Consider the following 14,199-nt stretch of genomic DNA (forward strand, 5'->3'; position numbering starts at 1 on the left):
ATTTCCAAAGTTTTTGTCCACCTAGAAGCATTGTGAAGTACCTTTTTTATATCCCTAAATGACATGAAATTTATACAGTTCCTTCATATGCCCAAATTATCACCCTCCTCCAAATTGCAGCTCAGTCAAGTCATCTATGTGAGCCTAGGTTCAATTTATATTTTATGGCCAAATTGGCACGTTGCAAAGCAAGTGTTATATAGACCCCTCCTATTACCCTCAAACTTTTCGGGCACTCGTCCATACCCAAATCATTGCCACATGATAATATTCAGCTTAATTTTCCTAGTAAATCTTTCTCGGGAAATTTCCAAAGTTTCTACCTCGAGAGAAGCTTTGTGAAGTAAGTACTAGCTAGGCTTACCCAAATGATCTGAAAATTTACCAGCGCATGACCATACTTAAGTAACTTACCTACACCAATTTTGAGCTCATTTCATTCATCCAATCTCTCTCACTAGTTTTCCCAAGTTTCTATCCATAGAAGAGCATTGTGAAGGAAGTACTACTTTGGCATGTACAAATGGTATCAATTTTCTGCAATGCTTTCCTATGCTCAAATAACCATCCTCCACAAAATTTCAGCTCACTCCATTCATTATTTTGAGCCCAGCTTCAACATTCATATTTTTGTCCAGCGTGGTACTTTGCAAAGCAAGTACCACCTAGGATCCTCCTTTTGAGCTAAAAATTTGTGAAGACATTCTCCTTAGTAGATGATCATCCTCAGCCAAAACTCACGCCCATTGTCCATGTGCATTTCCCGTACCGCTAATCAAACACTTGGTTGCTAATTCATGTTTGAGCATCGATCGGTCTCCTCGTGAGAATCTTATGTTCTAATTTTCTTCCTAGCACCAACCTGGGAAGTGCCCAACCCACTAGACATGCCTAGGCCACCCAGAACACATGGCAACATTACGGTCACGCGGTGACCACGCGACGGGCATGCGAGTTTACGCGCTCTAGAGTTGGGGCCCTCGGCCACCGCCCAAACCTCGACGTATCGCCACCAAACCATGTATTTATGATTAAATAGGTCCTTATGTAACTAGAAATGATTTTTGGAAAAAATAAATAGAAAACTATGAGGCAGCTGCAGTTCAAATTTGACCCGCTTCCAACTGAATCGGCGGAAATTTGTCTTTTTCACGAGAGGTGAATCAAAAATTTTTACTCCCAACCATTTTGTCAATTGTTCACTAAATATGGCCTAGTATTTTATAAAAATGATTTGGTCCAATTTTGCAACAATTATTTGGTAGTTCCTTCACAAAAAAACCTCCTTTCGGGCACTCGAAAAATGGAAAATGGTTTTTTCGTCCAACAAAAATGAAAACTTCCTTAGGCAACATTGTTTGCCATTCCAATATGAACCCTTGTGCACAATATGAGATCATTTGAACAAACTATGCCATGAATGTGGCCATAAGATTGATCATTTGGCTTGAAAGCCATTGATCTCCACACGTGATAGCTCGTTTCTGAGAACAATTTTTTTAAAATAATTGCCGTATTACAAGTTTGTTATTTTTCTTGGGAACTTGGTCACATATAATGACACAATGCGAAGGTTTCCCAATTTTTTGATTTTCTTTGAATTTTTTATGCCCGTTTCAAAATGTGGTTAAAACGGCGGGAATGATAGTTCCTAGCTAGTGGTTAAATCTTGGAATTTTTTTGGTGTTTCTATGATTAAATAGATACCTATTTACCTAGAAATGATTTTTAGAAAAAATAAAGAGCAAACTATGAGGCAGCTGCAGTTCAAATTTGACCCGCTTCCAGCTGAATCGACGAGAATTTGTCTTTTTCACCAGAGGTGGATCAAAAATTTTGACACCCAACCATTTTGTCAATTGTGCATTAAATATGGCCTAGTATTTTAGAAAATTGATTAGGTCCAATTTTGCAACAAATATATGGTAGGTCCTTCACAAAAAAAACTCATTTCAGGCACTCAAAAAATGGAAAATGGTTTTTTTGTCCAAAGAAAATGAAAACTTCCTTAGGCAACATTGTTTGCCATTCCAATATGCACCCTTGTGCATAATATGAGATCATTTGAAGAAACTATGCCATGAATGTGGCCATAAGATTGATCATTTGGCTTGAAAGCCATGAATCTTCACACTAGATAGCTCATTTCTGAGAACACTTCTTTAAAATAATTACCGTATTACAAGTTTATTATTTTTTCTGGAAACTTGGTCACATATAATGACACAATGCAAAGGTTTTCCAATTTTTTGATTTTTTTTGAATTTTTTTATGCCCGTTTCAAAATGCGGTCAAAACGGCGGGCTTGACCGTTCCTAGCTAGTGGTTCAATCTTGGAAAACTTTTGGTGTTTCTCTGATTAAATAGATACTTACGTACCTAGAAATGATTTTTGGAAAAAATAAATAGCAAACTATGAGGCAGCTGCAGTTCAAATTTGACCCGCTTTCAGCTGAATCGGCGGGAATTTGTCTTTTTCACCAGAGGTGGATCAAAACTTTTGACACCCAACCATTTTGTCAACTGTGCATTAAATATGTCCTAATATTTTATAAAAATGATTTGGTACAATTTTGCAACAAATATATGGTAGGTCCTTCACAAAAAAACCTCATTTCGAGCACTCGAAAAATGGAAAATGAATTTTCCGTGCAAAGAAAATGAAAACTCCCTTTGGCAACATTGTTTGGAATTCCAAGATGCACCCTTGTGCACAATATGAGATCATTTGAACAAACTATGCCATGAATGTGACCATGAGATTGAGCATTTGGGTTGAAATCCATGAATCTTCACACATGATAGCTCATTTATGAGAACACTTTTCTAAAATAATTACCGTATTACAAGTTTATTATTTTTCTTGGAAACTTGGTCACATATAATGACACAATGCGAAGGTTTCCCAATTTTTTGATTTTTTTTGAATTTTTTATGCCCGTTTCAAAATGCGGTCAAAACGGCGGGAATGACCGTTCCTAGCTAGTGGTTGAATCTTGGAATTTTTTTGGTGTTTCTCTGATTAAATAGATACTTATGTACCTAGAAATGATTTTTTGAAAAAATAAAGAGCAAACTATGAGGCAGCTGCAGTTCATATTTGTCCCGCTTCCAACTGAATCGGCGGAAATTTGTCTTTTTCACCAGAGGTGGATAAAAACTTTTGGCACCCAAACATTTTGTCAATTATGCATTAAACATGGCCTAGTATTTTAGAAAATTGATTTGGTCCAATTTTGCAATAATTATTTGGGAGGTCCTTCACAAAAAAACCTCCCTTTGGGCACTCAAAAAATGGAAAATAGTTTTTTCGTCCAAAGAAAATGAAAACTTCCTTAGGCAACATTGTTTGCCATTCCAATATGCACCCTTGTGCACAATATGAGATCATTTGAGCAAACTATGCCATGAATGTGGCCATAAGATTGATCATTTGACTTGAAAGCCATTGATCTCCACACGTGATAGCTCGTTTCTTAGAACACTTTTTTAAAATAATTGCCGTATTACAAGTTTGTTATTTTTCCTAGGAACTTGGCCACATATAATGACACAATGCGAAGGTTTTCCAATTTTTTCAATTTTTTTGAATTTTTTATGCCCGTTTCAAAATGTGATCAAAACGACGGGGTTGACCGTTCCTAGCTAGTGGTTGAATCTTGGAAAAATTTCGATGTTTCTCTGATTAAATAGATACTTTTGTACCTAGAAATAAATTTTGCAAAAAATAAATAGCAAACTATGAGGCAGCCACAATTCAAATTTGCCCCGCTTCCACCTGAAACGGCGGAAATTTGTCTTTTTCACCAGAGGTGGATTAAAACTTTTAACACCTAACCATTTGGTCAATTGTTCATTAAATATGGCCTAGTATTTTAGAAAATTGATTTGGTAAAATTTTACAAAAAATATTTGGTAGGTTCTTCACAAAAAAACTTTTTTTGAGCACTCAAAAAATGGAAAATTGTTTTTTCATGCAAAAGAAATAAAAACTCCCTTTGTCAATGTTGTTTGCCAATTTAAGATGTAAACTTATGCAAAATATGGCATCATTTGAACAAATATTTGATAGGTCTTTCACAAAAAAACTCATTTTGAGCATTGAAAAATGAAATGAAAAATTTGTATGTAATCAATCATGACCAATTTATATGGTCAAAAAATCTGCAACTTGTTTGGTGCGCTCTGATTGGTTCATAGGCATATCACGCGGATCATGCCTCAAACACCGTTGGATGCTTCTGGATCCAACGACAGCCCTCACCCCCTCACCCTCTCACCCAAACCCTAACTTCCCCGATCCACTCCTCTCCCCCGATCCACTCTCCCCCTCTCGCCCCACAGCCGCCCCCAACCCCACCCCCACCGCCATCGTCGATGACCCTCACCGTAGACAAGGTCGAGGCTGACCCAAGATCGAGCCCATGCCCAGATTCACGAGTGGAGCCCCGCGAAGCTGCCCGCAAACTGCTCCTCTTCCCCACCCCCGATTCCTCTCCAATCTCCGTCGCCGCCGCCGATCCCCACCCCCACCGGCGACCTCGTCTCCCCGTCTCCGGCCCCATCCCCACCTCCGGCCGACCTCCCTCCTCATCTCGTCCATCCACCCATGGAAACCCCCTTTTCCACGGATCCACCCACCCACGCCCACCCATGGATGGATAGATGGGGCGCACCAGTTCCGGCGACGGCGGCGCCAGATCCGCACCCACCTGCGTGATGGAGGCCGGCCGCATCGGGATCCACCGCCTGCTCTCGGTCTGGTGCGGCACACCGGACCACACCGGAGATTGCTACTGCGGTGGTCGTCGACGACGGCGCATCTCCGGCGGGACCTAGATGCCCAAGGTATGTACGCCGTCCTTGCCAAGTCTTCCATCTCCTCTCATGTACGGCGGGACCTAGACTGATTACATTCATCTTGGGCATGCATACGTGGTTGGTGACCTCGCGTGCCGCCATTGCCGGAGGCTGGCTGGCTGCATGGACGGGCGTCCGCGGTGCCGGTGTTTTGCAGCCTTACATCTCAGGTGTGGTTTCTTCCTGCTGTCGTCCGGTACTCGTCCCTTGCTGTTCTAAATTTTCGTGAGGCTTGTGTTTGACATCTCTCGTCGGTGCTGTTCCCATCGCAGGGAAGATGCTTGCTAAAATGTGTGCATGCCAAGATTCTTGCGGTTCCAGACTGATTGGTGAGATTACATTCGTATTGAAGTGCTACGCAAATGTTATCTGCTATGCTAACTGAACATACAAAGCCGCTTCCAAGTAAATAAAATCGTTTTGCTATGGTTCCTACTGCCTTCAGAATTTGGAAACGTGTCCTACACAGGATAGCCATTTGGGATCTCTAGGGACACCGCAATCGAGGAATCGACCCGTGCAACCGTTCCCTCGGCTCCGTCGTAGATAGCTAGTCGTACTCTACAGTACCAAAATTTTGCTGATAGGAACAAGGTTGTGTAGCAACCATCAAGATCAAGTGTCTCATTAATTTGTCGATGGGTGCAAGGTTGTATAAACCATCGACATCAAGCATCTCATTAATTTGTCGCTCGGTACAAGGTTGCGCATACTTATCAGGAACCATCAACATCAAAGTATCTAATGAGGATACAATTTAAGCCTGGCGATAGCATGACCCATTGTGATGTTTTGTCCCCTACTGCTTGTACCATTTGTTCAGTATGTATATGCGTCCACATATTCCAGGCTGCTATAGAACCACTGCTTATCCTTTATTCTCTTCTCTAGGCTCAGGTTCCACGAAAATACTCCTCTGTAATCGGCATGTAACATCATAAGCTTGTCTTTTCCACATGGCTGACAGCTATGTCATGTTTATCAGTAAAGATGTGTCTGGTTATTTGTATGTTAGCAGATAACCAGACTGATTGGTGATACTAAAATGTGTGCATCCTCTCGTTTGTTGTTACTTACAAGTGTCAATGTACTGATGGCAACAGTGATTGTTTACTTGTGACTAATCTGCTTTCCATCTCATTTGTAGGAGTTCCCGAAATGCCCGACTCCAGCCCCGTCCTCCCCGACGCCTGGTCATGGCCCTGTGCATGGCGGACGCGGCTTGGTCGCTTCCTCCAAGAACCTTGTCCCCTCGATCTTGGTGCGGCAGGGGGCGCATCCACCAGATCCGCCGGCGGACATCAAGGCCATGGCTTGGACCTTGCTGCCCTCTACCAAGGAAGGAGCGAGCTCGTGCAGATGACGGCGGCTGTGCTCCACACTCGCGCAGATGCTGGCTGGATTGCTGCCCCTGTCGTACAGTACACTATAGGTGAGCAGATCCAAGCCAGTCCGTCTGTCTCTTTGATTGATGGATTCAAACCATGCCATCCGTCAGTACGTACGTACGTACGTGTAGGATTCAACAAAATCATGCCTTATTACACCACTGCAGTACACGCTATGTATCTATCATTGGCGGACAGCATCATTCAACAGTTTAGTTTGGTGATGATTACCTAGTTTGCAGCAAGGAATGCACTAGGTAGTACTTGTATAAATTAGCCACATGGACTAACTGCCTGCCTGCCTAATTGAACGAATCAATCTGATTAGTATGTTTGCTGCCATTTTGTTAGTCTGCAGAAGCATATCTAGTTTGTTAGTCAGCCACTTTTTTGCTAGAACCATAAATCCTGATGCATGCTGATTATGGTCTGGTTTGTTAGATCTGTTCTGCTGTTCCTTAAAATTTGACTGGATTCTGAATGTGTATCTGCTGTGTATCTGCTGTTGCCTGGATTCTGAATGAACATGTCAGTATACTATATACCCCAAAAAACATGCTTACAGTTCTTTTCATTTCTATGATCAATTTAGTTAGAGTTGCACATGTCAGTATACTATATACCAAAAAAATCCTAGCTAGTGAGAACATTTGTCACTCCATGAACACATACTGGTTAGTGTTAGTCATACTATTTATCTACATGGCATTTGATGTCAATTCTTGCTTATAAGTTATTGGATCACTCCATGAACACATTCTTATTCTTGTATTTTCATTCTTATTCTTTGCACAGGTGAAGTGTGAATCCAAGGCCGAAGCTGTGAATCATATCAACAAAGAGGAGCATATTATGTGTTGTAATTGTACGCATATCTGGGTTGTAGTATACTGAATTGTAATAGACTAATGTAGTCTTATTTTGGACGAATTTCATTTGCTCTCTAGTTTGTTCAAAACAATGATTGTGTATGTGATTTCAACACCCGTGAAATGGAAACCTGACAAGAGGGTCCAAGCTATAATGGTTGTTTGACAAATTTCGAAATTTCTGACATGTGGGACATATTTTGAGATAAGCATGACATGTGGGGCTGGCTTACTAGTGGTACCCCAATGTATAATGGATGAAACTAGAAAAATCAATGGACTAAAAAGGCTACGGCCCAAAAATAAAATGGCTTAAATGTTGGGCCTGGCCCATGTAGTTGACCAAAATTAATCAAGAAAAAAATATAAAAAAAGGCCGAATTATTGGGCTAGGCCCATGTAGAAAACCGAATTGGACCGGGCTGAATCTTGTGCCACATCAGCTTGCCACTCTGGATGCCTACGTGGCCTGGGGAGGTTGCTAGTGACCAAAACACCACAGTAGACGTATTTTGGTCATAAACGTCTACGACCATTCCAGAAGAAAGGTCGTTATAGTCAGTTTACGACGGCCAGCTTTTGACCTTATGTTTTTGGTCACAAAAAGGTCATAAATGGAAATTTGTGACCATTCCGTGACCAATAGTGGTGGTCATAAGTTGACATATTTCTTGTAGTGATCCTTCTTATCTGCCAAATACTTGGGGCAGTTCCGCTTCCAGTGACCAGTCTGCTTGCAGTAGAAGCACTCAGTTTCAGGCTTAGGTCCAGACTTGGGTTTCTTCTCCTGAGCAGCAACTTGCTTGCTGTTCTTCTTGAAGTTCCCCTTCTTCTTCCCCTTGCCCTTTTTCTTGAAGCTAGTGGTCTTGTTGACCATCAACACTTGATGCTCCTTCTTGATTTCTACCTCCGCAGCTTTTAGCATTGCGAAGAGCTCGGGAATTGTCTTATTCATCCCTTGCATATTATAGTTCATCACGAAGCTATTGTAGCTAGGTGGAAGTGATTGGAGAATTCTGTCAATGACACAATCATCCGGAAGATTAACTCCCAGTTGAATTAAGTGATTATTATACCCAGACATTTTGAGTATATACTCACTGACAGAACTGTTCTCCTCCATCTTGCAGCTATAGAACTTATTGGAGACTTCATATCTCTCAATCTGGGCATTTGCTTGAAATATTAACTTCAACTCCTGGAACATCTCATATGCTCCATGACGTTCAAAATGTCGTTGAAGTCCCGATTCTAAGCCGTAAAGCATGGCACACTGAACTATCGAGTAGTCATTAGCTTTGCTCTGCCAGACATTCATAACATCTGGTGTTGCTCCAGCAGCAGGCCTGGCACCCAGCGGTGCTTCCAGGATGTAATTCTTCTGTGCAGCAATGAGGATAATCCTCAAGTTACGGACCCAGTCCGTATAATTGCTACCATCATCTTTCAACTTTGCTTTCTCAAGGAACGCATTAAAATTCAATGGAACAACAACACGGGCCATCTATCTAGAATTAAACATAAACAAGCAAGATACTATCAGGTACTAAGTTCATGATAAATTTAAGTTCAATTAATCATATTACTTAAGAACTCCCACTTAGAAAGACATCCCTCTAATCTTCTAAGTGATCACGTGATCCAAATCAACTAAACCATAACCGATCATCACGTGAAATGGAGTAGCTTTCAATGGTGAACATCACTATGTTGATCATATCTACTATATGATTCACGCTCGACCTTTCGGTCTCAGTGTTCCGAGGCCATATCTGCATATGCTAGGCTCGTCAAGTTTAACCTGAGTATTCTGCGTGTGCAAAACTGGCTTGCACCCGTTGTAGATGGACGTAGAGCTTATCACACCCGGTGTCTAGGCACGACGAACTTTGGCAACGGTGCATACTCAGGGAGAACACTTTTATCTTGAAATTTAGTGAGAGATCATCTCATAATGCTACCGTCAATCAAAGCAAGATAAGATGCATAAAAGATAAACATCACATGCAATCAATATAAGTGATATGATATGGCCATCATCATCTTGTGCTTGTGATCTCCATCTCCGAAGCATCGTCATGATCACCATCGTCACCGGCGCGACACCTTGATCTCCATCATAGCATCGTTGTCGTCTCGCCAATCTTATGCTTCCACGACTATCGCTACCGCTTAATGATAAAGTAAAGCATTACAGCACGATTGCATTGCATACAATAAAGCGACAACCATATGGCTCCTGCCAGTTGCCAATAACTCGGTTACAAAACATGATCATCTCATACAATAAAATTTAGCATCATGTCTTGACCATATCACATCACAACATGCCCTGCAAAGAACAAGTTAGACGTCCTCTACTTTGTTGTTGCAAGTTATACGTGGCTGTTACGGGCTTAGCAAGAACCGTTCTTACCTACGCATCAAAACCACAACGATAGTTTGTCAAGTTGGTGCTGTTTTAACCTTCGCAAGGACCGGGCGTAGCCACACTCGGTTCAACTAAAGTTGGAGAAACTGACACCCGTCAGCCACCTGTGTGCAAAGCACGTCGGTAGAACCAGTCTCGCGTAAGCGTACGCGTAATGTCGGTCCGGACCGCTTCATCCAACAATACCGCCGAACCAAAGTATGACATGCTGGTAAGCAGTATGACTTATATCGCCCAAAACTCACTTGTTTTCTACTCGTGCATAACATCAACGCATAAAACCTAGGCTCGGATACCACTGTTGGGGAACGTAGTAATTTCAAAAATTTCCTACGCACACGCAAGATCATGGTGATGCATAGCAATGAGAGGGGAGAGTGTTGTCTACGTACCCTCGTAGACCGGAAGCGGAAGCGTTAGCGCAATGCGGTTGATGCAGTCGTACGTCTTCACGGCCAGACCGATCAAGCACCGAAACTACGGCACCTCCGAGTTTTAGCACACGTTCAGCTTGATGACGATCCCCGGACTCCGATCCAGCAAAGTGTCGGGGATGAGTTCGGTCAGCACGACGGCGTGGTGACGATCTTGATGTTTTACCGTCGCAGGGCTTCGCCTAAGCACCGCTACAATATTATCGAGGACTATGGTGGAGGGGGGCACCGCACACGGCTAAGAGATCAATGATCAACTGTTGTGTCTCCGGGGTGCCCCCTGCCCCCGTATATAAAGGAGTGGAGGAGGGGCCGGCCAAGGAGGGTGGCGCACCCTAAGGGGGAGTCCAACTCCCACAGGGAGTAGGACTCCCCTTTTTCCTATTAGGAGTTGGAGAGGGAAGGAAGATGAAGGAGGGAGGAAGGAAAGGGGGGCCGGCCCCCCTCCCAATTCGGATTGGGCTTGGGGGGGGGGCCCTCCCTTGCTCCTTTCCCCTCCTTTCCACTAAGGCCCAATAAGGCCCATATACCTCCCGGGGGGTTCCGATAACCTCCCGGTGATCTGGTATTGTCCCAATCTCAATCGGAACCTTCCCGGTGTCCAAATATAGTCATCCATTATATCGATCTTTATGTCTCGACCATTTCGAGACTCCTCGTCAACTCCGTGATCACATCCGGGACTCCGAACAACCTTCGGTACATCAAAAAAAAACTCATAATGAAACTGTCTTCGTAACGTTAAGCGTGCGGACCCTACGGGTTCGAGAACAATGTAGACATGACCGAGACACGTCTCCGGTCAATAACCAATAGCAGAACCTTGATGCTCATATTGGCTCCTACATATTCTACGAAGATCTTTATCGGTCAAACCGCATAACAACATACGTTTGTTCCCTTTGTCATCGGTATGTTACTTGCCCGAGATTCGATCGTCGGTATCTCAATACCTAGTTCAATCTCGTTACCGGCAAGTCTCTTTATTCGTTCTGTAATACATCATCTTGCAACTAACTTATTAGTTGCATTGCTTGCAAGGCTTAAGTGATGTGCATTACCGAGAGGGCCCAGAGATACCTCTCCGACAATCGAAGTGACAAATCCTAATCTCGAAATACGCCAACCCAACATGTACCTTTGGAGACACCTATAGAGCACCTTTATAATCACCCAGTTACGTTGTGACGTTTGGTAGCACACAAAGTGTTCCTCCGGTAAACGGGAGTTGCATAATCTCATAGTCATAGCAACATGTATAAGTCATGAAGAAAGCAATAGCAACATACTAAACGATCGGGTGCTAAGCTAATGGAATGGGTCATGTCAATCACATCATTCTCCTAATGATGTGATCCCGTTAATCAAATGACAACTCATGTCTATGGTTAGGAAACATAACCATCTTCGATTAACGAGCTAGTCAAGTAGAGGCATACTAGTGACACTCTGTTTGTCTATGTATTCACACATGTATTATGTTTCCGGTTAATACAATTCTAGCATGAATAATAAACATTTATCATGATATAAGGAAATAAATAATAACGTTATTATTGCCTCTAGGGCATATTTCCTTTAGTTTGGATATCGAAAGTGTTCGGGATGAAATCGGGATTTTACCGGAGTACCGGGAGGTTACCGGAACCCCCGGGACTTAATGGGCCTTGTTGGGCCTAGGTGGAAGAGAGGAGAGGCGGCTAGGGCTGGGCCGCATGCTCCTCCCTCCAGTCCGAATAGGACAAGGAGAGGGGGCGGCGCCCCCCTTCCTTCTTCTCCTCCACTCCTTCCCCCCTCCCAAGTCCTAATCCAACTAGGAAAGGGGGGGGTCCTACTCCCGGTGGGAGTAGGACTCCTTCTGGCGCGCCTCCTCCCTGGCCGGCCGCACCCCCCTTGCTCCTTTATATACGGGGGCAGGGGGCACCCCATAGACACAACAATTGATCGTTTGATCTTTTAGCCGTGTGCGGTGCCCCCCTCCATCATAGTCCACCTCGATATTACTGTAGCGGTGCTTAGGCGAAGCCCTGCGTTGGTAGAACATCAACATCGTCACCACGCCGTCGTGCTGACAAAGCTCTCCCTCAACACTCGGCTTGATCGGAGTTCGAGGGACGTCATCGGGCTGAACGTGTGCTGAACTCGGAGGTGCCGTACGTTCGGTACTTGACTGGTCGGATCGTGAACACGTACGACTACATCAACCGCTTTGTGCTAACGCTTCCACTTTCGGTCTACGAGGGTACGTGGACAACACTCTCCCCTCTCGTTGCTATGCATCACCATAATCTTGCGTGTGCGTAGGAATTTTTTTGAAATTACTACGTTCCTCATCATCATGTGTGTGCCATGGCAAGCACACGCGATCTTCACTTCGTTTCTGTCTGAAGAAAAAGAAAATCTCATTCTACCTATATTCTTCATTTGTACAAGATAATTTTTCATTTTATAGGAAATGAGATTTCATTTTACTAATTACAGGGAAATAACTCATGCGATACATCCCGCCTCGTGCGCCTCTGAGCATTTTTCAGCATGCGAGGAAAGTGAACATGGCCAAAATGTTTATTTCAAATGGACAATGTGGATTGTGGAGTAAGATTGCTTATCACGTGCTACTGACTAGATATCGAACATGTCGATGTTGAGTTGGATTGTCCCTAGGACCCAGGTGATTAACAACATCAAGGATGACTCTGGTGGTGGGCCAACCCATGTAGATTTCACATTTTATTTCCCTTGGTTGAATTAAAAACAAAAAATCACAAAAGGCGAAGAAATACGTGAATTCAAAAAAGTTCATGGATTTTGAAAAAAGATCATGAATTTGAAAAAAAGTTAACACGGAAACCATCATTGGGTGTCGTTTACACAGCCGCTGACACAGAACTCACTCAAGGCAGGGCACCGTCGACACGGAACCCGTTCAAGAAAGGACATTGTCTATTCCACGACGGAACTCGCCCAAGGCCTCAACTATTCTAATATGTTATTTCAGATCTAAATTATATAGAAGACAACACTGGAGGCGCGGATGTCACCGTTGGCATTCTTGCAAAGATGGCCAAAGTGACTCTTCTGCAGGTTACAGAACAATCATAAACTTTGATTGCTCCAAATTTTAGGGTCTCCCTAGCCCATGCCTCAGCTGCAACACAAACTTTCTAATGCAACACATTTCTTATGTGCTTAGTTTGCTGCATTACATCATTCATTCACAGCAACACTAATGCTCAAATGGCGATTTTCAGATGGACGTGAAACTACCAATGGACACATTTGAGACTGTGATGGACCTTGCAAGTGAAGGGTGCAAAGCGATCGCAACCTACATCCGAGAGGTTAAGAAACGTTCCTTGTTCTCGGCCGCCCTTGCTCAATTACATCTCCAGACTTGTCGTCCTACCGTTAGACACACTGAAACCTTATTGTTGTGTACAACATTGATTTCCCATTGTATGGAACCTGAATGCCGATTGGTTATGCTGTGATGCTGAAGCAGGTGCTATTGGAGAACACGAAGCAGCTGGAGTGTCAGCGAGGCTAGTTAAACCTAGCAGGTGGAGGCCATTGAACGAGAGCGTGTAGCACTTGAAGGCGGATCTTTTATGTAACATAGATTGATGGCTTATCTGCCTAGCACAGACACTGAACCTGTCAAAGATAGCTGGACCATCATTTCCCCTCCTAACGTAAATGTTGTGGCGCACAGGAGATGACATCTTGATTATGTGAAACTTTGATGTTGAACTTGGTATCCATGTTGTACTTTTGAAAATGTTTTAACATGGTGCAAATTTAACTTAAATAGCAGACGGAGTATAGTACAAACATACCCAGCTTGACATGCTGTGAAAGCATTTCTACTTCTTTTATGATGGATGATGAAAATTTTGTTTGACTGAAAAACTCTTATAGAAGAAAGCATATGTATGCTGCTATCATTCTGCCTGCATCATCACCAAATGGCAACGCAGCTCCATCACACCATTTTGCTGGCTGTAGTCAAATACTCCCTCCATTTTTTATTTACTCCCCATATTAGCTTTGATTGAAGTCAAACTTTATAAGGTTTGTAGAAAACAATATGAATATTTACAATAACAAATTTGTATGATGTGAAAATATATGCAATGATGAATCCGATGGTATTGATTTGGTAGTTAATATACTATTTTTTCTACAAACTTGTTGAAAGTATACAAAGTTTGACTTTA

This window comes from Triticum urartu, chromosome 3A (genome assembly GCF_056163025.1).
Source record: "Triticum urartu cultivar PI428250 chromosome 3A, HENAU_Tu73, whole genome shotgun sequence".
NCBI lineage: Eukaryota > Viridiplantae > Streptophyta > Magnoliopsida > Poales > Poaceae > Triticum > Triticum urartu.